The 25,678-nt window shown below is 43.1% G+C and overlaps 1 non-coding gene and 1 pseudogene across 1 annotated transcript; both read left to right on the top strand.

Moving 5' to 3' along the window:
* Positions 1–8,059: 8,059 nt before the first annotated feature.
* Positions 8,060–8,177, top strand: LOC126356697 (5S ribosomal RNA; annotated as a pseudogene).
* A 16,439-nt stretch (positions 8,178–24,616) lies between these two features.
* Positions 24,617–24,691, top strand: Trnat-ugu (transfer RNA threonine (anticodon UGU)). The gene has a single exon. It is a non-coding gene; the product is annotated as a tRNA-Thr (tRNA).
* Positions 24,692–25,678: the final 987 nt, after the last annotated feature.

Consider the following 25,678-nt stretch of genomic DNA (forward strand, 5'->3'; position numbering starts at 1 on the left):
TCGCAGGGATCGAATGGAGGGTAAATGTAACGTCCACTGTTCAAAGTGCCGCCAATGAGAACAAGAGGTGTCCGAGACGTGTAACCAATGGCACCCCATACTATCACGCCGGGTGATACGCCAGTATAGCGATGACGAATAGCACGCTTCCAATGTGCGTTCACCGCGATGTCGTCAAACACGGATGCGACCATCATGATGCTGTAAACAGAACCTGGATTCATCCTAAAAAATGACGTTTTGCCATTCGTGAACCCACGTTGTCGTTGAGTACACCACCGCAGGCGCTCCTGTCTCTGATGCAGCATCAAGGGTAACATCAGCCACGGTCTCCGAGCTGATAGTCCATGCTGCTGTAAACGTCGTCGAACTGTTCGTGCAGATGGTTGTTGTCTTGCAAACGTCCCCATCTGTTGACTCAGGGATCGAGACGTGACTGCACGATCCGTTACAGCCATGCGGATAAGATGCCCGTCATCTCGACTGCTAGTGATACGAGGCCGTTGGGATCCAGCACGGCGTCCAATATTACCTCCTGAACGTTTCACCAGGCAACGCCGGTCAACTGCTGTTTGTGTATGAGAAATCGGTTGGAAACTTTCCTCTTGTCAGCACGTTATAGGTGTCGCCACCAGAGCCAACCTTGTGTGAATCCTCTGAAAAGCTAATTATTTGCATATCACAGGATCTTCTTCCTGTTGGTTAAATTTCGCGTCAGTAGCACGTCATCTTCGTGGTGTAGCAATTTTAATGGCCAGTAGTGTACATAGGAACTATAGGAACGTAAGTCCAAGTGACAGAATGGAGACTTTAATGCTCTCACTCCCGAATGCTACTTCAGCAGCTGCGTCTAGCCGCTCGCTCTATTTCCTTGGGGTGTCACCGCATTATTCCCGAGTGACAGACCCCAGTATAACAGGAAGCCGCATCACGTCCGGCAACCCTAGCTGCGCGCTAAGTACCCAAAATCTGTTTCCGCTCCGTCAGCGCTTTTTTTCCCTTGCCGCGGCTGGCTGTCAGAGGGACGACTAAATGTTTACAGCAGGCGACAAGGAAGGCAGGCTGAGACTAGCTACTGCCAGTAGATCGTCCAGCTGCGTTAATTAACAGCGGGGACGGCCGACGGTTGCAGGAGGCTGGAGAAGCCCGCAAAAGAGACCGACTGGAGTTACTTACAGGCAGCTCTTCTGTACTATTCTCCTCTGTAAATCAAACATGCCGCATCCCATTCTGTTTCAGAGTTACAAAAGGAAGTAAAAGCCAATTTTATACTTCCCTCTTTAGCAAGAACAGCAAAAATGTTGTTCAAATGGCTCTGAGCACTATGGGACAACATCTGAGGTCATCAGTTCCCTGCAGAATATTGCATGTAGATGAGAACGGACACAAAACTTGACTTGTTTACCAATACTGTACCGTTCCTCTGCTTAGTCAACTGTAACCACGGTATTATATTATCTACAGGGAATTACATGTTAGTTATCAGATTTATTGAAATAATTGAGCGGAAATGTATCTTTGTTTTTCCGGAGTTATATTTACCTTCTTCCCCCCATGAACCATGGACCTTGCCGTTGGTGGGGAGGCTTGCGTGCCTCAGCGATACAGATGGCCGTACCGTAGGTGCAACCACAACGGAGGGGTATCTGTTGAGAGGCCAGACAAACGTGTGGTTCCTGAAGAGGGGCAGCAGCCTTTTCAGTAGTTGCAGGGGCAACAGTCTGGATGATTGACTGATCTGGCCTTGCAACATTAACCAAAACGGCCTTGCTGTGCTGGTACTGCGAACGGCTGAAAGCAAGGGGAAACTACAGCCGTAATTGTTCCCGAGGACATGCAGCTTTACTGTATGATTAAATGATGATGGCATCCTCTTGGGTAAAATATTCCGGAGGTAAAATAGTCCCCCATTCGGATCTCCGGGCGGGGACTACTCAGGAGGATGTCGTTATCAGGAGAAAGAAAACTGGCGTTCTACGGATCGGAGCGTGGAATGTCAGATCCCTTAATCGGGCAGGTAGGTTAGAAAATATAAAGAGGGAAATGGATAGGTTAAAGTTAGATATAGTGGGAATTAGTGAAGTTCGGTGGCAGGAGGAACAAGACTTCTGGTCAGGTGACTACAGGGTTATAAACACAAAATCAAATAGGGGTAATGCAGGAGTAGGTTTAATAATGAATAGGAAAATAGGAATGCGGGTAAGCTACTACAAACAGCATAGTGAACGCATTATTGTGGCCAAGATAGATACGAAGCCCACACCTACTACAGTAGTACAAGTTTATATGCCAACTAGCTCTGCAGATGATGAAGAAATTGAAGAAATGTACGATGAAATAAAAGAAATTATTCAGATAGTGAAGGGAGACGAAAATTTAATAGTAATGGGTGACTGGAATTCGAGTGTAGGAAAAGGGAGAGAAGGAAACATAGTAGGTGAATATGGATTGGGGCTAAGAAATGAAAGAGGAAGCCGCCTAGTAGAATTTTGCACAGAGCACAACTTAATCATAGTTAACACTTGGTTTAGGAATCATGAAAGAAGGTTGTATACGTGGAAGAACCCTGGAGATACTAAAAGGTATCAGATAGATTATATAATGGTAAGACAGAGATTTAGGAACCAGGTTTTAAGTTGTAAGACATTTCCAGGGGCAGATGTGGACTCTGACCACAATCTATTGGTTATGACCTGTAGATTAAAACTGAAGAAACTGCAAAAATGTGGGAAATTAAGGAGATGGGACCTGGATAAACTGAAAGAACCAGAGGTTGTACAGAGTTTCAGGGAGAGCATAAGGGAACAATTGACAGGAATAGGGGAAAGAAATACAGTAGAAGAAGAATGGGTAGCTCTGAGGGATGTAGTAGTGAAGGCAGCAGAGGATAAAGTAGGTACAAAGACGAGGGCTGCTAGAAATCCTTGGGTAACAGAAGAAATATTGAGTTTAATTGATAAAAGGAGAAAATATAAAAATGCAGTAAATGAAGCAGGCAAAAAGGAATACAAACGTCTCAAAAATGAGATCGACAGGAAGTGCAAAATGGCTAAACAGGGATGGCTAGAGGACAAATGTAAGGATGTAGAAGCTTATCTCACTAGGGGTAAGATAGATACTGCCTACAGGAAAATTAAAGAGACCTTTGGAGAGAAGAGAACCAAGTGTATGAATATCAAGAGCTCAGATGGCAGCCCAGTTCTAAGCAAAGAAGGGAAGGCAGAAAGGTGGAAGGAGTATATAGAAGGTTTATACAAGGGCGATGTACTTGAGGACAATATTATGGAAATGGAAGAGGATGTAGATGAAGACGAAATGGGAGATACGATACTGCGTGAAGAGTTTGACAGAGCACTGAAAGACCTGAGTCGAAACAAGGCCCCCGGAGTAGACAAAATTCCATTAGAACTACTGACGGCCTTGGGACAACCAGTCCTGAGAAAACTCTACCAGCTGGTGAGCAAGATGTATGAGACAGGCGAAATACCCTCAGACTTCAAGAAGAATATAATAATTCCAATCCCAAAGAAAGCAGGTGCTGACAGATGTGAAAATTACCGAACTATCAGTTTAATAAGCCACGGCTGCAAAATACTAACGCGAATTCTTTACAGACGAATGGAAAAACTGGTTGATGCAGACCTCGGGGAGGATCAGTTTGGATTCCGTCGAAATGTTGGAACACGTGAGGCAATACTGACCTTACGACTTATCTTAGAAGAAAGATTAAGAAAAGGCAAACCTACGTTTCTAGCATTTGTAGACTTAGAGAAAGCTTTTGACAATGTTGACTGGAATACTCTTTTTCAAATTCTAAAGGTGGCAGGGGTAAAATACAGGGAGCGAAAGGCTATTCATAATTTGTACAGAAACCAGATGGCAGTCATAAGAGTCGAGGGGCATGAAAGGGAAGCAGTGGTTGGGAAAGGAGTGAGACAGGGTTGTAGCCTCTCCCCGATGTTATTCAATCTGTATATTGAGCAAGCAGTAAAGGAAACAAAAGAAAAATTTGGAGTAGGTATTAAAATTCAGGGAGACGAAGTAAAAACTTTGAGGTTCGCCGATGACATTGTAATTCTGTCAGAGACGGCAAAGGACTTGGAAGAGCAGTTGAACGGAATGGACAGTGTCTTGAAAGGAGGATATAAGATGAACATCAACAAAAGCAAAACGAGGATAATGGAATGTAGTCAAATTAAATCGGGTGATGCCGAGGGAATTAGATTAGGAAATGAGACACTTAAAGTAGTAAAGGAGTTTTGCTATTTGGGAAGTAAAATAACTGATGATGGTCGAAGTAGAGAGGATATAAAATGTAGACTGGCAATGGCAAGGAAAGCGTTTCTGAAGAAGAGAAATTTGTTAACATCGAATATAGATTTATGTATCAGGAAGTCGTTTCTGAAAGTATTTGTTTGGAGTGTAGCCATGTATGGAAGTGAAACATGGACGATAACTAGTTTGGACAAGAAGAGAATAGAAGCTTTCGAAATGTGGTGCTACAGAAGAATACTGAAGATAAGGTGGATAGATCACGTAACTAATGAGGAGGTATTGAATAGGATTGGGGAGAAGAGAAGTTTGTGGCACAACTTGACTAGAAGAAGGGATCGGTTGGTAGGACATGTTTTGAGGCATCAAGGGATCACAAATTTAGCATTGGAGGGCAGCGTGGAGGGTAAAAATCGTAGAGGGAGACCGAGAGATGAGTACACTAAGCAGATTCAGAAGGATGTAGGTTGCAGTAGGTACTGGGAGATGAAACAGCTTGCACAGGATAGAGTAGCATGGAGATCTGCATCAAACCAGTCTCAGGACTGAAGACAACAACAACAACAACATATTTACCTTTTTTCCTAGTTTTGACAGTAGTTTCTCTCGAAAGGAGATGGATTTCTAAATACCCTGCGTCTTACCTTTCACCCTGCGATTTGGACCAAGGTTGTTAGATTACTTTCGGAACTGACAGTCTGACACCATTTAGTCCCATTTGGGAACTCCATCGCTCTACACCCAGTACAATGGCATTTGGTGGTAAGAAACCTCACTCTGCAGCAGCTCTCTCTGCCCTCTTGGGTCGGGAATGAAAGATGAGAGTGCCATTATATGTATACCTTCATGAACGTAGCAAAAGCATAACTTAAATTTTAAACAATGTGGCTGGTACCTGTTAACATGAGAAACGAGCGCACATTAAACGCATAGATACGCTTCTTCACGTTTTAGGTAAAACAGATAAGCTTTATGGCTCTATTACGATCATCCCACTTATGGAGATGTAGCAGCAGCATGTTGTGAATCCGAACTTACGATCGCGTGTCTGCTACCGTAAGCAGGGAAAAACCAGACGACTCAACTTGTTCCCTCTTTATGGCTGCTGACACCGAATCACAAGTTCGGATACACGAAATGATTCTCCATTGATTCGAGCAGTCTGCGGTGCTGTATCGCCTTAAATACGATAATCCCAATACAGCCAAATATCTTGGTAGTTTTATGTACAAAATAAACAAAGCGCCCGTCGTATTTAATGTACGCATGTTTCTTACATTAATGAGTTTCTGTTACTGGATGGTGGACGTCGGTTCTAAACATGTCGTTCTGTAAAATGAAATGCCAAAATTCAGAAGTATGGTTTTATCAATTCTCTGGAATCTTTTTGGTTTTTCGAAAGGCATTTGCAATGTAATTCTAGAAGTTTTTTAGTGTAGCCAGGCTAGGTAAAGATTATTCGTAGAATGTTTCAAGTGACTCCCAACGCAACGAGAAAAAGTTTTCATTTTTATTAGAAGATCAATTACCAGGTAATTTATTAGGTGCTCATTTCTAGAAGACTGAAGCTAATATGATGACCCATTCAGTTCAAAATAAAAGAAGTAAACTGTGATGGTATTAACGTTAACTGAAATTTCCGTCGTTTGCTTGGCAGAGCACGATAATAATATTAAAAAGGAATACGCTTACTAATGTTCTGCAAAACTGATTTTATTTGATCACGAACACAGATACTGTTGTACAGAAGACACAAAAATGATGGATTGTTTAAATAGAAACTGTATTTTTTCCTATGTAATCACTTCGTCATTTCTGTATCTTCTGTACAATAACATCCATGTAAGTAGCACCTAATGTTTAGCCGTGTTTGCAACATTCAGTTGTCACCTGAACCTGGCCTGAGAAGCCGAAAGCCGGTTAGTGACCAAATAAACATAATTTTACAAAAAAAAGAAAAAAATACTACTTAAACCTAACTAACCTAAGGACACCACACACATCCATGCCCGAGGCAGGATTCGAACCGGCGACCGCAGCAGTAGCGCGGTTCCTGACTGAAGCGCCTAGAACCGCTCGGCCACCGCTGCCGCCCAAGAACAGCAACACTCGAGCATCAAGAGTTGTCAATGTCAGGGTCATTAGTAACGCAGCAGGAGAACGAATGGTTAAGGACAGGGACGGGAATCAATCCTGAGTCATTTGATTAAGCAACATGACGTTCAGCTCAAGTGAGTTATGAAAAGAACAAAAAACTAAAGGGGGCTGATAGAAGTAGGATGTGAACTAAGCTCCCTGCGGAACGAGTCTAATATCTACACTGCCTAACCAACTCACTTTCTGCCAGCTACACCTGCACTGCGTCGAATTTAACTTCACAAACCTTGTAAGACGTGTTTACTTCTATTGTCTATTGTCAAACCACAAGTTATGAAAGATGTTTATATATTGTTAATAGGATTAAGTAGGAATAATTAATATTTGTCATGTTTGAAATAATTGTGGTAGCTGGGAATGTTTGCACCAAAGTATTGTTGCCAGGAGAGACCGCACGCTGTAATAATTTTAAAAATGGCGGGAGAGACCGCGTATGGATACATTTTAAGAAAAGAGCGGGAAATACCGCACATTGATACATTTTGTTATGGTAGCAGGGATTGTCTGCACCAGAAAGCATTGTTGGCGGGAGAGACCGCACTTTAGCGTTCCTAGGAAGTCAGTAGTAAGCGAGATGTGAAGCGAGTCGGTAGCAGGTCTGAAGCGAGAGGTTGAGAGGAGTGTTTTGCCTGCCAGCCACGAGCTATGATTTACAAGAGATTATAAGCGGATGTACAGAGACATCAGCTAACTATTGTCATAAGAGGAACTAATATTATTGAATTATTTTTTTGAGAAACTCAAGACTACTGAAGATATGTTTGCGCAATGCTAGTTGTAAGATTTTTGTAAAAAGTAAGTCCCATTTGAATGTTTGTAAAATCATTTCATTACCAAAGTAAATATTTCAAGAATCGTTTTCAGAATATTATTAATTTTTGCCACCAATGTTGCATTACTCATTATAATCCATCTCAAAAACCATCAACGTAAAACTTTGCAAAATTTTATTGTTGTCAAGAAAAAGTTTAACTATGAATTACGTAACTTCAGTCAATTTAATTAAAGAATAACGTCAGATTTGCTATTAAAGAATAACGTCAGCTTTGGTAATAAATACAGCCACTTATTACGATATCCCACTAGCAGTTAATAGAGTATAGTAAAACAGAGTAAGTATATTCATGTCGTAGTTCGATATAGCAATCAGATGGCGATCCAGCAACAGTAAGAAAAAGGTAAGGAACAGTTCTGGGTTATTGCAGGTAACGACTGAGGGCCACGACGACGACGCATTCTGTGTTTCATCGGAATAATCAGGAAATCATTTTTAATAAGCAGCATTTAAATTTGTATGCGAAGATTGCACTTATTATTATTGAGAAAGAGAATTAATTTCAAAGGGAAGATTTCATTTGTTATTATTAAGCAAGAGATAGAAATCCTAAGGGAATGTTTCATAGGTTATTGTAGAAGGGAAGGTTGCGTAACGAAAGAGATATAGACGAGACGGGAAGGTTTCAACCTCTTCATATCTTATGTCATGGTTAACGTTCTGCACGTATTGTGTTCTCAGGGGCGGTGAGAGAACTAACAAAATAGTGATGCATGAGGTGATGCCACAAAGACCTATGACTACGGGTATTTCTAAGCTGTAGTCAAGGAATCATAAGGGGCAGCCAAACGAAAAGCTAACGGCCTTGCCGCAGTGGTAACACTGGTTCCCGCCAGATCACCCAAGTTAAGCGCTGTCGGGCTGGGCTAGCACTTGGATGGGCGACCATCCGGTCTACCGAGCGCTGTTGGCAAGCGGGATGCAAACTGAGAAGCTACTTGACTGAGAAGTAGCGGTTCCGGTATCGTAAACTGACATAGAGTCGGGAGGGCGGTGCGCTGACCACGTGACCCTCCATGTCCGCATCCAGTGACGCCTGTGGGCTGAGGATGACACGGGGGCCGGCCGGTAACCTTTGGGCCGCCATAGCCTGTTCGGGAGGAGTTCAGGATTTCTTATTCAAACGAAAACAGAACACCCGCCAACTCGGGACCATGCAACGTTTCCATTCAAAAGTAACCACCACACACGTCAAGGCATTTACAGGTACCTCCCGGCAGAGGAGACTATCAATTCCTGTTTCTCAGGACACGATCGGTCTATGAAGGATCCACAACCGCACCCACTCATGCACTTTCTCGTCCGGCTGAAACAGACATCCACGAATGTCTTTCTTCAAGTCGCCAAAGACTTATTTGCGTATCATTAATCTGTAATTCGTCCCATTTGGCATGGAATAAGTAAGGAAAGGATTAATGTGTGTGAGACCGTTTACTTTATGTTGTACTTAACGCGAAACCCCAAATATGATGGCAGTCAGATGAGAACCGAACACCTGTCATCGCAACAGTCATTAAGCCATTTATCTCACAGGGACACGAGAAGGTCAATTTCTGTATCGTAATAGGATGAGAAACTGCAACGAATGGCGGATTATCGGCAATGAGCAAGGGCACGAAGGTGCAGAGGACGTATGAAACCACTGCATTAAAGATACATAACGTGTATCCACAGTACATGTAGCCTGAAACTGAAGAAGTGTCATGATGATCTCTCCATTGGGAAAAGATTCTGGAACAGTCCCCCACTCGGATCTCCGAGAAGGAACTGCCAAGAAAGAGGTTACCATGAGAAAAAGATTGAATAATCAACGAAAGGATAACGTTCCCCGAGTCGGGGCGTGGAATGCCAGAAGTACGAACGGTGCAGAGAAGTTATGAAATCTGAAAGGTAAACGCAAACCCTCGATATAGCTACAGCGGAAGTCAATGAAGCAAAATGGAAAGAAAACTAGGCTTTATGGTCAGATGAGTATAGGGTAATATCAACAGTAGCAGAAAGTGGTATAACGGGAGTAGGATTCGTTATAAATACAAAGGTAGGGCAGAGAGTGTCTTACTGTGAACAGTTCACTGATAGGGTTGTTTTCATCAGAATCGACAGCAAAGCAACACCGACAGATATAGTTCAGCTATACATACCGACGTAGAAAGATGAAGATGAACAGATACAGAAAGATTGTGAGGATATTGAACGGGTATTTAAGTACGTTAAGGGAGATGAAAGTTAATTGTCTTGGAGGACTGGAAAGCAGTTATAGGGTAAGGAGTAGAAGAAAGGGTTAGGGGAGAATATGGGCGTGGTAGTATGGTAGTAGGAATGCGGGAGAAGAAAGACTAATTGTGTTCTTTAAATAAATTTCAACACGTAATAGCGATTACTCTGTTCAAGAACCACAAGAGGAGGATGTATGCTTTGAAAAGAGAGGGAGATACGAGAAGATTCAAGTTGTACTAAATCACAGTCACACAGGTTCCGATCTCAGATATTGGATTGTAAGTCTTAGCGAGCATTGATGAAGAGTAGCCTGTAGTTTAAGAGATTAGTCAGTAAGAATCAAAACGCAAAGAAGTGGGATGCGGAATGAAGAGATAAGCTCGAAGTTCTCTAAGACTATGGATACAACAAAATTTTAAAGATAGTGAGAAACTTAACTTCAGGAACAGTTCAGTAGGCAATTCAGTTGACGAGGAACTGACATCTCTAAAAAGGTCAATCACAGAATTTGGGAAGAGAAACATAGGTACAGAGAGCGAAACTGCGAAGAAACATGGGTAACAGATGACATACTTCAGTTGACGTATGAAAGAAGGAAGTGCAAATATGTTCAGCAAAACTCAGGAATACAGAAACACAAATAGACGAGGAATGAAATAAATAACACGCACTTCGGTGCAATTAAGAGCAAGGGCGGTATCATTAGGAGTGCAAGGGGAGTTCCACTGTTACACGTAGAACAGGATTCGATTTAGAAGAGGTAGGTTACTCATTATTAGAATCAGAATACAGCAGAGCATTGATAGACTTAAGATCGAATAAGACAGAAGGGACAGATAGCATTCCACCCGAATGTCTAAAAACATTGGAGAAGTAGTAAGAAAACGACTGTTGACGTTGTTGTGCAGAATGTGAGAGTCTGGCGAGATACTATCAACTTTCGGAAAAATATAACCCACAAAATTCCGAAGACAGTAAAAGCTTCCAAGTGCCTGAATTATCGCACAATGAGTTCAACAACTCATGCAAACAAGTTGCCAACAAGAATAATACATAGAAGAATGAAAAAGAAAATTGAGAATGTGTTAGATGACTTTCAGTTTGGCTTTAGCAAAGGTAAAGGTACCAGAGGGGCAGTTCGGACGTTACGGTCGATAATGGAAGCAAGACTAAAGAGAAATCAAGACACGTTCACAGCGTTTGTCGACCTGGGAAAAGCGTTCGACAATGTCAAAGGATCCAAGATGTTTGAAATTTGGAGAAAAACAGGAGTAATACGCAATACGTACATGGACCAAAAGGGAACAATCACATTATAAAACAAAGACTGAGTGCTCCTGTGGAAACGGGTTAAGACATGGACGTAGTTTTTCATTCCTACTGTTCAATCTATACACCGATTCCACGCCCCGACTCTTAGAACGTTATCCTTTCGTTGATTATTCAATCTTTTTCTCATGCTAATCTCCCCCTTGGCAGTTCTCTCTCGGAGATCCGATTGGAAGTCTATTCCAGTACCTTTTGCCATTGGAGAGATCATCGTGACACTTTTTCAGTTGCTGTGGTTAATGAATTAAGTTAAAGAACGGTTCAAGAGTAAAATTAAAATTCAACGTGAAAATAGTTCATTAATAATAGTCGCTGATGACATTGCTACCATAAGTGAAAGTGAAAAAGAACAGGCTCTGTTAAATGGAATGAACAGTCTAATGAGTACAGAATATGGATTGATAGTAGAGCGAAGAAAGACGAAAGTAATGAGAAATAGCAGAAATGGGAACAGCGAGAAACTTTACATCAGGACTGACTGTCACGAAGTAGATTAAGTTAAGTTATTCTGTTACCTAGGCACTAAAATAACCCATGACGGATGGAGCAAGGAGAACATCAAACGCAGACTATCACTGGTAAAAAGGGCATTCCTGGCGAAGAGAAGTCTGCTAATATCAAACATAGGCCTTAGTTTGAGGAAGAAATGTCTGAGAGTGTACAGTCGTGCTCAAAAGTATCCGAACGACCTGAATTGCATTTCGCCTGATTCACACGCAACCCGCATAACGCAGCTGTCGAGGAGGTCCTCTAATCGCTCCTTGGTACAGTCATTTGACTATTGAAAATGGTTACTTCCTGGTGTGCACGGAATTAAGCCTCAAAGCTCATTGATTTTTCCTGTCATTTCCATTGAATAATCTAAGTTCTTATGGCTTGAGGCGTAACAAAAGATTTAAAATTTACGGTTTTCACCCCAGGAAAGTCGTTGCACGTGGAAATCGCAACTTATCTCGTCCTTTAAATAGCAGTTTACGAGTTCTATCTACTATTGGCCTCGTAAGAGGAAAGCACAGCAGCTAGCGCTGTGGTGATGTGCTGACCCGAGAAGAAGCGTCTGTTCTGGTTCGCAGTTCCAGTCGCGCTGACTGAAATGTTTTTATCCCTTCTGGGAAAGAGCTACAAGCAGTATATCAAACATCGATAAGGAAATCGTAATAAAATATTTTAGGCTCATAGTGCAATTGTGAAAAACTTACAATGCTGCACAACAGGTAACGCCTCTTTCCGCTGCTGACAAGCAAATTTTGGGTTTCTAGGAACACATAACTTTATTTATGAAATGCCACATTTGCATACCTGTTGAGTATGACACAGCATACCAATTAAACACAGACCCAATCGAAATCTAAGTGAGTAGTATTTTACTAATTCGTGCCGATAGAGGCAGGCTGGTGTACAGATACTCAAATTTATGAAAACAGACTTTCGTCGTAAGGTTATCGTCGGTAGTTTTATTTCATTTCTTATAATACAGTGCACAATTTTTTTAAGGGTTCTTTTAGTGTTGTTAAAAAAATACTAAGCATGAGAGAGAAATTAATCATCAACGATATATGCGAATTCTCTGATGTGATCTATAACAGTCTGACAATGCACATGCAGTTTATTGATGACACGCATGTAGAAAACTTGTTCCGAGTCAAAGCTGTCAAACAAGGTTTCATGAAGAATAAAATGCCACTGCCGCACGACAGCTAATGTAGAAAATACTTTTCTGGCTATTTTGGCACGATGCGCTCTCCCCATACATAATATAAACGCTTCGAGATGCATCTGCTGCTTGGCCATCTATTAAACCTGAAAGCAACAAAATGTCGCAGAAGTTAGCCCTTTTTCCACATGCGGTTATTTTGGGTTGATGAGTGAAGGGAATTATGTTCCATTAAATCGATAACTTCAGCAGACAACAGAATTGCGTTCTAAAAAAATGTAGCAGCGAATGTAATAGAACTCTGGATGTCTTATCTACGGTGTGCAACGCTTACCGTTGCGCTATTAGCTGTTATGTAGCTACAAATGGTTCAAATGGCTCTGAGCACTATGGGACTCAACTTCTGTGGTCATCAGTCCCCTAGAACTTAGAGCTACTTAAACCTAACTAACCTAAGGACATCACACACATCCATGCCCGAGGCAGGATTCGAACCTGCGACCGTAGCCGTCGCACGGTTCCGGACTGCGCGCCTATAACCGCGAGACCACCGCGGCCGGATATGTAGTTACAACATCTCCAGAAGTCAACAACAGTTCCTCCAGAATTCCGCATTCCACGGTGCCGTGAGATAATGCATATGACCGGAATACAGACTTCTGAGAGACAGACAGTTACAGCTTTTCTTTTGCATTGCACGACGTTTTCAACGAACAGATAGCTCATTAGAGTAGCTGAAATGCAAAAGAACATTTCCTGTTTACATTTCTGCATCCGACACTGTTGGCAGTTCTGTGTAGGTGGCAGTTACGTGATTTTTTTCGATGATTACGAAATAGAGTCGAATGTATGCGCGTAGTAGCCGAGGCAGCTAGATCATGGCGATTCGGACAACCAAATAAATGAATGTCCTGAACATGCTGCAAACCACAACAGGGAGCCTGTGTGTCAGAATTCTCATAGAGTACGCCGCAACAGTGTTATGATAGAAAAATGTGTCTCGGAGAAGAAGATTTGGTGGTCTGTTGGAAAGATGATGGGTTCCTATGATGGTGGTCTGGGTTGGATTCCAACTTCTACCGAAGATTTTTAAGAGAGAGAGACATATTCTATCCTCTTTTGGCTACGCCAAGTGAAGAAGGTATAATGGCACTGTGGTCTGAAATTCACATTAAACATGATATTCCTTCTCTACCAAGTAGACGTTAGGTTGAACCACAATAAAATCAGGAGTGGCGAATTGTGGGAATTCTATCACCAGTAACCTTTCTTATACTAGTTGTTTATTTCTAGTGACGAAAAAAAAACGCTATGTAGGTTCACATGACACTTGTTCCATCTTTTATATGAGCGTCTGTATGTCGATATAATTGGTTCTGAACTAGGAGTGCAACTCAGACCGCCCTTAACGTGGAATTTGATCCTTTCGTGAAAATACAGCTCGACTGCAATTTGTTGTTTGTTCAAAACTGCAGATTCCTCAACATCTCCACATATTGCGCGTGAATGTGTTCGAATCCTGGCCCGGCACTAAAGTTTTCGTTGTGTATTATAACGCTCTAGCATGTGAACGCCTGTCTTCTGGTAGATAATAATTTAGATTTTTAATGTATTTTCATTCGTTGTCAACACTAACGATATCTGACGTTTTTGAGTCACATTGAGACACAGCACTATTTGAGAGATCACTGTAAGTTCAAGAATGTTATTACGAGCTGCTGGTGGAGAAGAAAATTCTGTAGCTTACGTCTCTTTGTGTGTAGTCAACAACGATATGTGTGGGGTTCGATTCCCAGTCAGCACTGAACTCTTCGTGATATTATTTCTAGTTCAGACATGCTCACATGTCGCTGCTGGTGTAACAAACCCACATTTAACGTTCGTTTTCTCTAGAATATAAAAGCGATAGGTGCAGGATTGGAGTCCTGATAAGGAAAAAATTTAATGTTTCGTCTTGTCATTTCAATTAAAACATCTATCTACTGCCGAGAAAATCCGATATGTCACAGTTTCTTGTGCTTCGATAACAATCTGATTAGGTTCCCTGTCCAAAACAAAGCTTTACCTCACGGTATTTCAAGTAAGTTAGTTGTGAAAAAGCAATATTTATCATGAAACTTCCTGGCAGATTAAAACTGTGTGCCGGACCGAGACACGAACTCGGGACCTTTGCCTTTCGCGGGCAAGTGCTCTACCAACTGAGCTACCCAAGCACGACTCACGACCCGTCCTCACAGCTTTACTTCCGCCAGTATCTCGCTCTGAGGACGGTGCTTAGGTAGCTCAGTTGGCAGAGCACTTGCCCACGAAAGGCAAAGGTCCCGAGTTCGAGTCTCGCTCCGGCACACAGTTTTAATCTGCCAGGAAGTTGCATATCAGCGCATACTCCACTGCAGAGTGAAAATCGCATTCTGGAAATATGTAACATCCCTCGTAGATCGTTAACAGTGACAATAGATCCTGGTAGGAATTCGCGTCCGTTAAAAATGTTTATGTTATGTAATTTAAAGTTGATATTTGCTACCCGATACTGTCTAAAATCGAGGTATATCACTCTATGTATGCCTAGCCAGGAATGACTGTTAGTTTCCGTCAGTGAGGAAATCTTTATTTAGTCTGCATGACCTGGGTTTGAATCCATATGCAGAACGAGTCGGTTCGTCGTGTTATTTGAAGTGCATACATATTCTCAACTAGCTGCTAGTGAATAACGTAAATTTTTAAAGTCATTTTATGTTAAATAACATGTATGGTATGCTGCTTTGAAGAGGAAATCATGAATACGACGAACTTACTGCGTGCATTACCTATCTGACGTAATAATGAGAATGGTAACATTTCAGGTATGACATCTATTGCAATAAATGTGAGCTTACAAGCCTTAAGGACAGTCTTACCTGTTATAAGGTGTTCCCTGATATCTGTATTATCGTGGTATTACTTTACATCTTGAGCTATTGCGAGACAGAATAGCGTTTTGTAGCGGTGACTTGTTGGAACCATTTTCAATAGTCAAACGACTATACCAAGGAACGATTAGAAGTCCTGCTAGACAGCTGCGTTATGTTGGTTGCATACGGATCAGGCGTAATGCAATTCAGGTTGTTCGGATAATTTGAGCATGACTGTACGTTTGGAGTACAGCATTGTATGGTAGTGAAAGATCGACGGAGGGCAAACCGGAACAGAAGAGGATCGAAGCATTTGAAATATGGTGCTAGAGACGAATGTTGAAAACTAGGTGGGCTGATAAGGTAAGGAATGAGGAGGTTCTGCGCGAAATCTGAAAGGAAAGGAATATATGGAAAACACTGACAAGAAGAAGGGACGGGAGGATAGGACATCTGTTGAGATATCAGGCAGTAACATCCATGCTACTAGAGGGAGCTGTGGAGGGTGAAAAATGTGGAGGATGATAGAGTTGGGAATGCACCCTTCAAATAAATGAGGACGTAGGTTGCATGTGTTACTCTAAGATGGAGAGGAGAGGAATTTGTGGCGGGCCGCATCAAACCAGTAAGAAGATTGATGCCTCAACCAAAACACAAAAAAATCGCTGTGGGCTGCTGCAGGATCCACAACCGCGCTGACTGTTGCTCACCCTCGTCCAACTGAAACCGACATCCGCAAATCTTTTTCTTCAAGCCGTCACTGAAGTTCAAATCACACGGTGAAAGGTCCCCGCTGTACGGTGGATGTTAAAGTGTCTCCCAGTTCAAATCACACGGTGAAAGGTCCCCGCTGTACGGAGGATGTTAAAGTGTCTCCCAGTTCAAATCACACGGTGAAAGGTCCCCGCTGTACGGAGGATGTTAAAGTGTCTCCCAGTTCAAATCACACGGTGAAAGGTCCCCGCTGTACGGAGGATGTTAAAGTGTCTCCCAGTTCAAATCACACGGTGAAAGGTCCCCGCTGTACGGAGGATGTTAAAGTGTCTCCCAGTTCAAATCACACGGTGAAAGGTCCCCGCTGTACGGAGGATGTTAAAGTGTCTCCCAGTTCAAATCACACGGTGAAAGGTCCCCGCTGTACGGAGGATGTTAAAGTGTCTCCCAGTTCAAATCACACGGTGAAAGGTCCCCGCTGTACGGAGGATGTTAAAGTGTCTCCCAGTTCAAATCACACGGTGAAAGGTCCCCGCTGTACGGAGGATGTTAAAGTGTCTCCCAGTTCAAATCACACGGTGAAAGGTCCCCGCTGTACGGAGGATGTTAAAGTGTCTCCCAGTTCAAATCACACGGTGAAAGGTCCCCGCTGTACGGAGGATGTTAAAGTGTCTCCCAGTTCAAATCACACGGTGAAAGGTCCCCGCTGTACGGAGGATGTTAAAGTGTCTCCCAGTTCAAATCACACGGTGAAAGGTCCCCGCTGTACGGAGGATGTTAAAGTGTCTCCCAGTTCAAATCACACGGTGAAAGGTCCCCGCTGTACGGAGGATGTTAAAGTGTCTCCCAGTTCAAATCACACGGTGAAAGGTCCCCGCTGTACGGAGGATGTTAAAGTGTCTCCCAGTTCAAATCACACGGTGAAAGGTCCCCGCTGTACGGAGGATGTTAAAGTGTCTCCCAGTTCAAATCACACGGTGAAAGGTCCCCGCTGTACGGAGGATGTTAAAGTGTCTCCCAGTTCAAATCACACGGTGAAAGGTCCCCGCTGTACGGAGGATGTTAAAGTGTCTCCCAGTTCAAATCACACGGTGAAAGGTCCCCGCTGTACGGAGGATGTTAAAGTGTCTCCCAGTTCAAATCACACGGTGAAAGGTCCCCGCTGTACGGAGGATGTTAAAGTGTCTCCCAGTTCAAATCACACGGTGAAAGGTCCCCGCTGTACGGAGGATGTTAAAGTGTCTCCCAGTTCAAATCACACGGTGAAAGGTCCCCGCTGTACGGAGGATGTTAAAGTGTCTCCCAGTTCAAATCACACGGTGAAAGGTCCCCGCTGTACGGAGGATGTTAAAGTGTCTCCCAGTTCAAATCACACGGTGAAAGGTCCCCGCTGTACGGAGGATGTTAAAGTGTCTCCCAGTTCAAATCACACGGTGAAAGGTCCCCGCTGTACGGAGGATGTTAAAGTGTCTCCCAGTCAAATCGCCAAGTGGTAGCCTTCGTCCGATCGGCAAAGTGGGGCCAGGCTTTACCGTACAACGAGATGATTCAGTCCGACATCAAGAGGGAAATCGACAGTCAACCAGCCAAAGAAATCGAGAGCTGTTCACACAGCTTCCGGTAAGATCATGATGATCATCGTCTTCGTTTGCAGTGGATCTCTGCAACTCGACTTCCTCGAGAGTGGAAATCGAGAGCTGTTCACACAGCTTCCGGTAAGATCATGATGATCATCGTCTTCGTTTGCAGTGGATCTCTGCAACTCGAGTTCCTCGAGAGTGGAACCACAATCAGCGCGCAGTGATATGGAGACACTTTGCAGAAAATACGATGCACCATAAAGCCAAAATGCCCAGGAATGCTGTCGAACAGAATCATCCTGTTGCACGGTAACTCCCTCCTTCACACTGCAACATCTTCGGTACGGCGCTGATCATTCACAGCATAGTTTCACATGTTTGGGGACTGAAGAATGACGTACGTGGACTTCGGTTTCATTCGGATAAGAAAGCTCATCCGTGGGTGCGTTTATGGATCCGTCAACGACAGACCGCGTTCTGTGATACAGGAATCAATCTGCCAGTGGGATAAATGTCTTAATGCGTACGGTGATGGCGAGTGTTCGGTTTTCGTTTCAGTGTGCCTCATAGTGCGGTTTCGTGCTTCATTACAACATTAACTAAACGGTCTCAGGCTCACTAATACTTTCCTTACTTATAACTTCCGTGCCTAATGGGATGTATTACTGATTTATCATTGACAAATACATCCAAAGAAATGACTATGAGCCAAAGCATTGAAGAAAACCCTAAAATGAAAAGTATTCAATATTAGGATGATATGAGAGAAGGTACGATATGCCGGAAGTTTTCATTAACTACATTCTGTCACTTGCATTGAAAGTAAACGCAAACCGGACTGAAAGTAAAGGCAAACATCAATCCATAAGAGGAGGTGGCAGTCAGGTGACTTAGGTTAGTGGAGGTGAGCTTTCTGTCCCACCACTCTCTTAGGTTAGTAGAGATGCCCCAATTGACCTACCTTCAACACCAAAATTCAAACTTGGCGCCAGTTCCGAGGAAGAGGGGGCTGTCAGGTGACTTACGTTAGTGGAGGTAGCCCAAGTGACCTACCATCCCGCGATTTTTCTTAGGTCTGTAGAGGTGTGATGCATTATCCTGTTGGAATTTGAACTTCGCGCCATTGTTCTGGGGAATGGGAGGGGAGGGGAGGGGGTGGCACTTTCCCACTAAAATTCCAACTTCCCGCCAAAATCTACCACCTTGGATGACGTTATCGCCGCCATCTTCGATGCATCTGGCAACAATGGAGAGTGGCATAGCAGCCGCTTTGCCCCAATACTTCCTTGTGTGTGTTGTCGCTAGCGTAAGTATGTAAGCCTAGGGACCAATGACCTCAGTAGTTTGCTCCCATAGGTACTGACCACCACCACTTGATTCATTTATGCAGTCGTGGGAAAAAATTCGTCTTTTTTGTTGTCTACTTTTGTAAGTTGTGGTGTTTGGCAGACTTGTGCGATTTTTAAATACAGCAGCCTTTTACAAGAGCCTGAAAACTATTTGTGCGGACAGCCAAAAGAGAAGGAGCTATTAATATCCATAGTCTTTGTTGTACTCCCCAGCTCCCCTAAACTGAAGCAAAATTTTCTAGCTCCCTAAGGAAATTGCAAGATAGTCAGGAATCACGACGATAAATAGGTCTACTGTCATTTAACGAAACAGTATATTATGATCAATGATCGTACGCATAAGGTTAAGTATAAAAACCATCGAAGCTTGTCCTATCGTACTCAGCCCTCGGAACAGTTCAGAGACAATTTGTACTGTATATTTCCATTTACGATAACTTAGTTACTCGCTTTAAAAGTGGTGAGTAATTTTGGTCACTTCCCACGCGGTTTTTTATAATATAGCGAGCTGCATTCAAAACAGAACACGGATACAAATCACGGGTTTTCCAGATAAATTCGTGATACAACTAAGTTCACTTTTACGCAGTTTCGCCAGTAATATGCGATATATCATTCGACTGAAACACAACAATTTTATCCGTTATTAATGCCATCCGAGGCTTAAGCGGATGCGAACAGATACACAGTGAAGCGTAGAAGATTCCGGTCTGACTGACGACGACCGCCTAACTTCTCAGGTGGAGACATCAGGTTATTTATATATACGCTCGGCGCGGACCCCCAAGGGAACACTTGCTCCAAAACTCCTTCTAACGTTGGCAGCAATGCTCTGTCAGCACCGTTTATGACTACAAAATTATTTATATCGTTAGTTGATGACTAATAAAGATCTCAATTTTTTTACGACTAGCGAGGTACTCTATTTACGTTCTATAAAATTCTTAGCCCGACAGCCCTTAAATTTTGAACTCCTGAATTTTCCAAACTGAACTGACAGTGACCTCTGAACTGTCTCTGCTATATAAGCTATATAATATTATCTTGAAACTTGGTACATTTTCATTAATGAACGTAGTGCTGTCATCTTGGCTTTTTGTAGCTTAATAATAGATTAGTTAATCTAACCCGTTTTACAAAATTTAAGTACAAAATTTGGTTTCTTCTTAAAAACTCAAAAAGATGATGAGGTATTTTCTGGGAGTTTTTACCAGGCATTTTTATGATAAATGTGAACTTTGTAAGTTTAATATTGCGTGTTCTCATGATAAATTCTATCTAAATTAAAAACCAGAACTTTGTAGCTTTAATACTGCGTGCCTCTTAGAATTTTACAAAAAGATGATTTCTGAAGTAATTAATTAGTGAGTCATGTAGTCATGTTTAGATTTATAATATTTGACATTTTCATGGTCTTACACGCTCTGACCAAGTTTTGAAACGATATTTAAACATTAAAGATTACATAAGTATATAGTTCAGTCTCTTTGTCAGCGTCTGACAGCATATGTTCTGGCGCCCTGTTCGACTGACGTTGACCGAGTGTGTAGATGTAGATGTAGATATGGTCGCATCGTTGTTGAACAAATAGTACCACGCATGATGAATAGTACCAAAGTAACTGGCTTATATATTTCTCCCGGATCTCGGACAGCTGGCATAGCTGGCCTCTATGGTCGAGCGGTTCTAGGCGCTTCAGTCCGGTGCCTCGCTGCTGCTACGGTCGTAGGTTCGAATACTGCCTCGGGCATGTATGTGTGTGATGTCCTTAGGTTAGTTAGGTTTAAGTAGTTCTAAGTTCTAGGAAACTGATGACCTCAGATGTTAAGTCCCATAGTGCTCAGAGCCATTTGTTCCATTTTTGTAACTGGAAAAGAAGCAATGTGACACTGACGACTCTAAGCAGGTTGACTCTAAGCAGATTTAAACCCGGGACACTAGCGAAGTGCAGGAAGACCCGCAAGGGATTGACAGTTGGTGCGGCAGCTGCTCGCTGACAATCACTCTCAAGAACTCGCCCTACATTCATACGGGACTTGAAGCTACTAACGATTTCTTTCTCTGAGAAAAGATCGTCTTGCGAAACGCTATCTATTTTCATCAACTGAACCCTTGTCTCAAGAATTGCTTTCCGACAGGTGTAATGGTCCGTTTACACCCCTTTTTATTCCCCCGAAAGTATTAAATCATATCGAAGTAGGGTGTATGAAATATGAGATCATTGCTGAGCAATAGAAAAAGGGGAACATTCTGAGAAATTTCTTTTATTACGCAGCGTGTTTGAAAATGTTCCATAGTATTGGATGATAAATAACATCTGGACTGTCATCCAGCATCTTATATTGCGGGCTGAGTAGCCGGAAAACTAGTGACGATGCGATGGGGTCCATGAAGAACGAGGACCAGTGCGCTGAAATAATATCATCAGCGAGCAGTTCCTTTACAGAATGAAAGTTAACGTTGTATTGTAATTGAAACAGTCATGGTTTCTATCCACATGGCACTGACAGGTTCTGGTTGCGCCAAGCAAAGGCAATTTCTTCATATTTCTAAGTCTAGATAAGGCAACGAGGCGCAAGGTTGTATTTTTTAAATGACAGTATATTAACGATTTATCTTCGTAACACCTTTACACAGGGTGCCTGTCCAAAGTGTTGCCAGGTACTTTTCTCCGGTGTTTCAGCAGTATTCCGAACTACGTTTCTGCAGTGTGCAGCTGGCGTCAGGCGAAACAAACACCGCACGTCATACTTTTCATGCGAAGCGCATTGTCAACGGCAAGCGTTGGTTTGCCTCCCATTGCAAACAAAATTATTTTCGTCGCTATAAAACAAAACATGTGGTGCGCATTAAAAATTCGTTTTGTGGTCGAGTGAAAGTGGGTTGGAATGCAGTGTAACGCTTATGACTGTGAAAATACATACATACATCCTTGAGAATGCATTTCACTGCGAGAAAACTGCTAACACAAATGCGCCAGGTGGACATTTCACGGCAGCTCGCAGGGGACAAATGTATAATATGTACTTATGAAAGTGTGGAAAGTATGGAAAAACCGCCTGATGATGAACCGCAAAAAAAAATTCGTAACCGGTAACGGTACTTTTTGAGTAAAGTTACCTGAAATCAATTTGTGGCCGGTAGCTGTACACCATCAACAATTTATTTTATATAACAGCTACGGTCCCCACCTATATCTATATCTGACAAACTGCAAGAAAATTGTTTTTGAAGTGGAACCTTACGTGCCTGTTAGATAGAGCGGTCCCGGATTAGTCTAGTGCGACATTAATATTATCGATATATATTAACAGGGACATAAAGACACGAAGAACAACCAGTACTCTAGCAAGGACTGAGCTGCGCGACATAGCAGCAGCAATCATCTCCGGCCAGGCCAGCGCTGTCACTACTGAAGTGCCAGTTATTCTTGGTGTATTACTCTTCCTGTTAATACATACCAGTAAAAGGAATATCGCATTAGACTAATTTGGGATAGCTCTACGGAATAGGCACGTAAAATCTCGTTTCAAAAGTATTTTTTTTTTTTTTGTAACAGGAAACAAGCCGACATTCTCCTATGACACTGGATATCCAATGAAAGACATGAAGAGCAGTATTTGTTTGGGCTGATTCTAAGTACACGTAATTCCAAATATCTGGCGAAACACCAAATAAAATGTAAGAATATGGTATCTGAAACTTCCTGGCAGATTACAACTGTGTGCCCGACCGAGACTGGAACTCGGGACCTTTGCCTTTTGCGGGCAAGTGCTCTACCATCTGAGCTACCGAAGCACGACTCACGCCCGGTCCTCACAGTTTTACTTCTGCCAGTATCTCGTCTCCTACCTTCCAAACTTTACAGAAGATCTCCTGCGAAACTGTGAGGACTGGGCGTGAGTCGTGCTTCGGTAGCTCAGATGGTAGAGCACTTGCCCGCGAAAGGCAAAGGTCGCGAGTTCGAGTCTCGATCGGGCACACAGTTTTAATCTGCCAGGAAGTTTCATATTAGCGCAAACTCCGCTGCAGAGTGAAAATCTCATTCTGGAAATATGGTATCTGTTCTTTCGGGCATGTCCGAAAGAACAGATACCATCTTCATATACGCTACTGGCCATTAAAGTGCTACATAAATAAGAAATGCAGATGATATACTGGTACTCATTGGACGAATATATAATACTAGAAACGACATGTTATTATATCTTCACGCAATTTGGGTGCATAGATCCTGAGAAATCAGTAACCCGAACAACCACCTCTAGCCTTATTAATGCCTTGATACGCCTGGGCATTGAGTCAGGCAGAGCTTGGATGGCATGTACAGGTACAGCTGACAATGCAGCTTCAACACGATACCACAGTTCATCAAAAGTAGTGACTGGCGTATCGTGACGAGCCAGTTGCTCGGCCACCATTGACCAGACGTTTTCAATTGATGAGAGGTCTGGAGAATGTGCTGGCCAGGGAATCAGTCGAACAGTTTCTCTATACAAAAAGGCCCGTACAGGACCTGAAATATGCGGTCATGCATTATCCTGCTGAAATGTAGGGATTCGCAGGGATCGAATTAAGGGTAGATCCACGGTTCGTAACACATCTGGAATGTAACGTCCACTGTTCAAAGTGCCGTCAATGTGTGTTCACCGCGATGTCGCCAAGCACGGATGCGACCATCACGATGCTGTAAACGAAATCTGGATTCATCCGAAAAAATGACGTTTTGCCATTCGTGCACCCAGGTTTGCCAATGAGCACACCATCGCAGGCGCTCCTGTCTGTGATGCAGCGTCAAGGGTAACCGCAGCCATGGTCTCCGAGCTGATAGTCCACGCCGCTGTAAACATGGTCGAACTGTTCTTGCAGGATTGTTGTCTTGCAAACGTCCCCATCTGTCGACTCAGGGATCGAGACGTGGCTGCACGATCCGTTACAGCCATGTGATAAGATGCCTGTCATCTCGACAGTGATACGAGGCCGTTGGGATGCAGCACGGCGTTCCATATTACCCTCCTGAACCCTCCGATTCCATATTCTGCTAACAGTCATTGAATCTCGACCAACTCGAGCAGCAATGTCGCGATACGATCAACCGCAATCGCAATAGGCTATAATCCGACCGTTATCAAAGTCGGAAACGCGATGGTACGCATTTCTACTCCTTACGCGAGGCATCACAACAGCGTTTCACCAGCCAACGCCGGCAAACAGCTGTTTGTGTATAGGAAATCGGTTGGAAACTGTCCTGATGTCAGCACGTTGTACGTGTCGCCTCTGGCGCCAACCTTGTGTGAATGCTCTGGAAAGCTAATCATGTACTTATCACAGTATCTTCTTCCTGTCGTTTAAATTTCTTGCCTGTAGCACGTCATCTCCGTGGTGTAGCAATTTTAATGGCCAGTAGTGTAGTTAAGGCTAACTAGCCATTGACCTTCTTCTGCGCGGATTCACACCCATTGCCCGAACTCTTACGGGACTCGGTAAGATTGTCTGCCGCGAGTAATGAATGTAATTGGCAGGGGCACTACGAATGTAGTGTGTGGACACCAAGTTGGGAATGTAGGTCTCACGGGGAGCGCGCTAGGGGTAAATCCCTGCAGTTGCACTCTCCTTGTGCCCTCGGTGGCTCAGATGGATAGAGCGTCTGCCATGTAAGCAGCAGATCCCGGGTTCGAGTCCCGGTTGGGGCACACATTTTCAACTGTCCTCGTTGATGTATATCAACGCCTGTTGACAGCTTACGGCCTTAATTTAATTATCATTTCATCTAAAGAAAAAGCGCCTTGCGGCTCTTTGGAGACGCACCCTGTATGTCAGTGAGTGAGAGTGAAAGTGAGTTGACGAGAAATGTCTGTCTGTAGGCTAAAAGGTTCCTTAACATGATATAAAATACCAAAATAAAAGTACACCTGACGTTTGCAATCTAGAGCAGTTATTCATTACTTTAAATTGTTGCTCAACTGTTCAGACTGTCTCCGCGCAGCGGCGATCTAATATTAGTATGCAGTCAGATTAACATTTATGACTCAGCAGCGTATTCTGTACTGTTGAAAACAGATTTTCCACGGAATTTTTTTCAGCAGGCTTCTTCAAAAGGTTCAAATGGCTCTGAGCACTATGGGACTTAACTTCTGAGGTCATGAGTCGCCTAGAAATAATTAAACCTAACTAACCTAAGGACATCACACACATCTATGCCCAAGGAAGGATTCGAACCTGTGACCGTAGCGGTCACGCGGTTCCGAACTGAAGCGCCTAGAACCGCACGGCCACTCCGGCCGGCAGCACGCTTCTTAAAAGCGGTGAGTCACTCAAGCTGAATGACAAAGATGGTTTTAAATTTCATTTACAACAGTAGCGCTTGGGTTGAAAGCTCCATCAGTTCGCGTGAGCTAACTACAGGGAAGCACGATAGTGCAGAGACAGATAACAAGCACTAACAGTGTCTGCTAGGGTTTCGCGCGCTTTTCAATTTACGCGGAAAATTGACAGAGACTCAGTTTCGTGGTAATGTTCCTTGGACGACGACATGTGGCTTGCTACGCCACAAACTAAATCAATAAATAAAATACTCGTTTTCCTAGGGAAGTACACCAAGCCTTGGAAAATTTGAGTTGGTGTGGCGTGGTGTAAAGGCCGTTTTACACGAGCCACTTTCTGGTCAGAATCGACTACTC

The sequence above is a fragment of the Schistocerca gregaria genome, chromosome 3, assembly GCF_023897955.1.
Source record: "Schistocerca gregaria isolate iqSchGreg1 chromosome 3, iqSchGreg1.2, whole genome shotgun sequence".
NCBI lineage: Eukaryota > Metazoa > Arthropoda > Insecta > Orthoptera > Acrididae > Schistocerca > Schistocerca gregaria.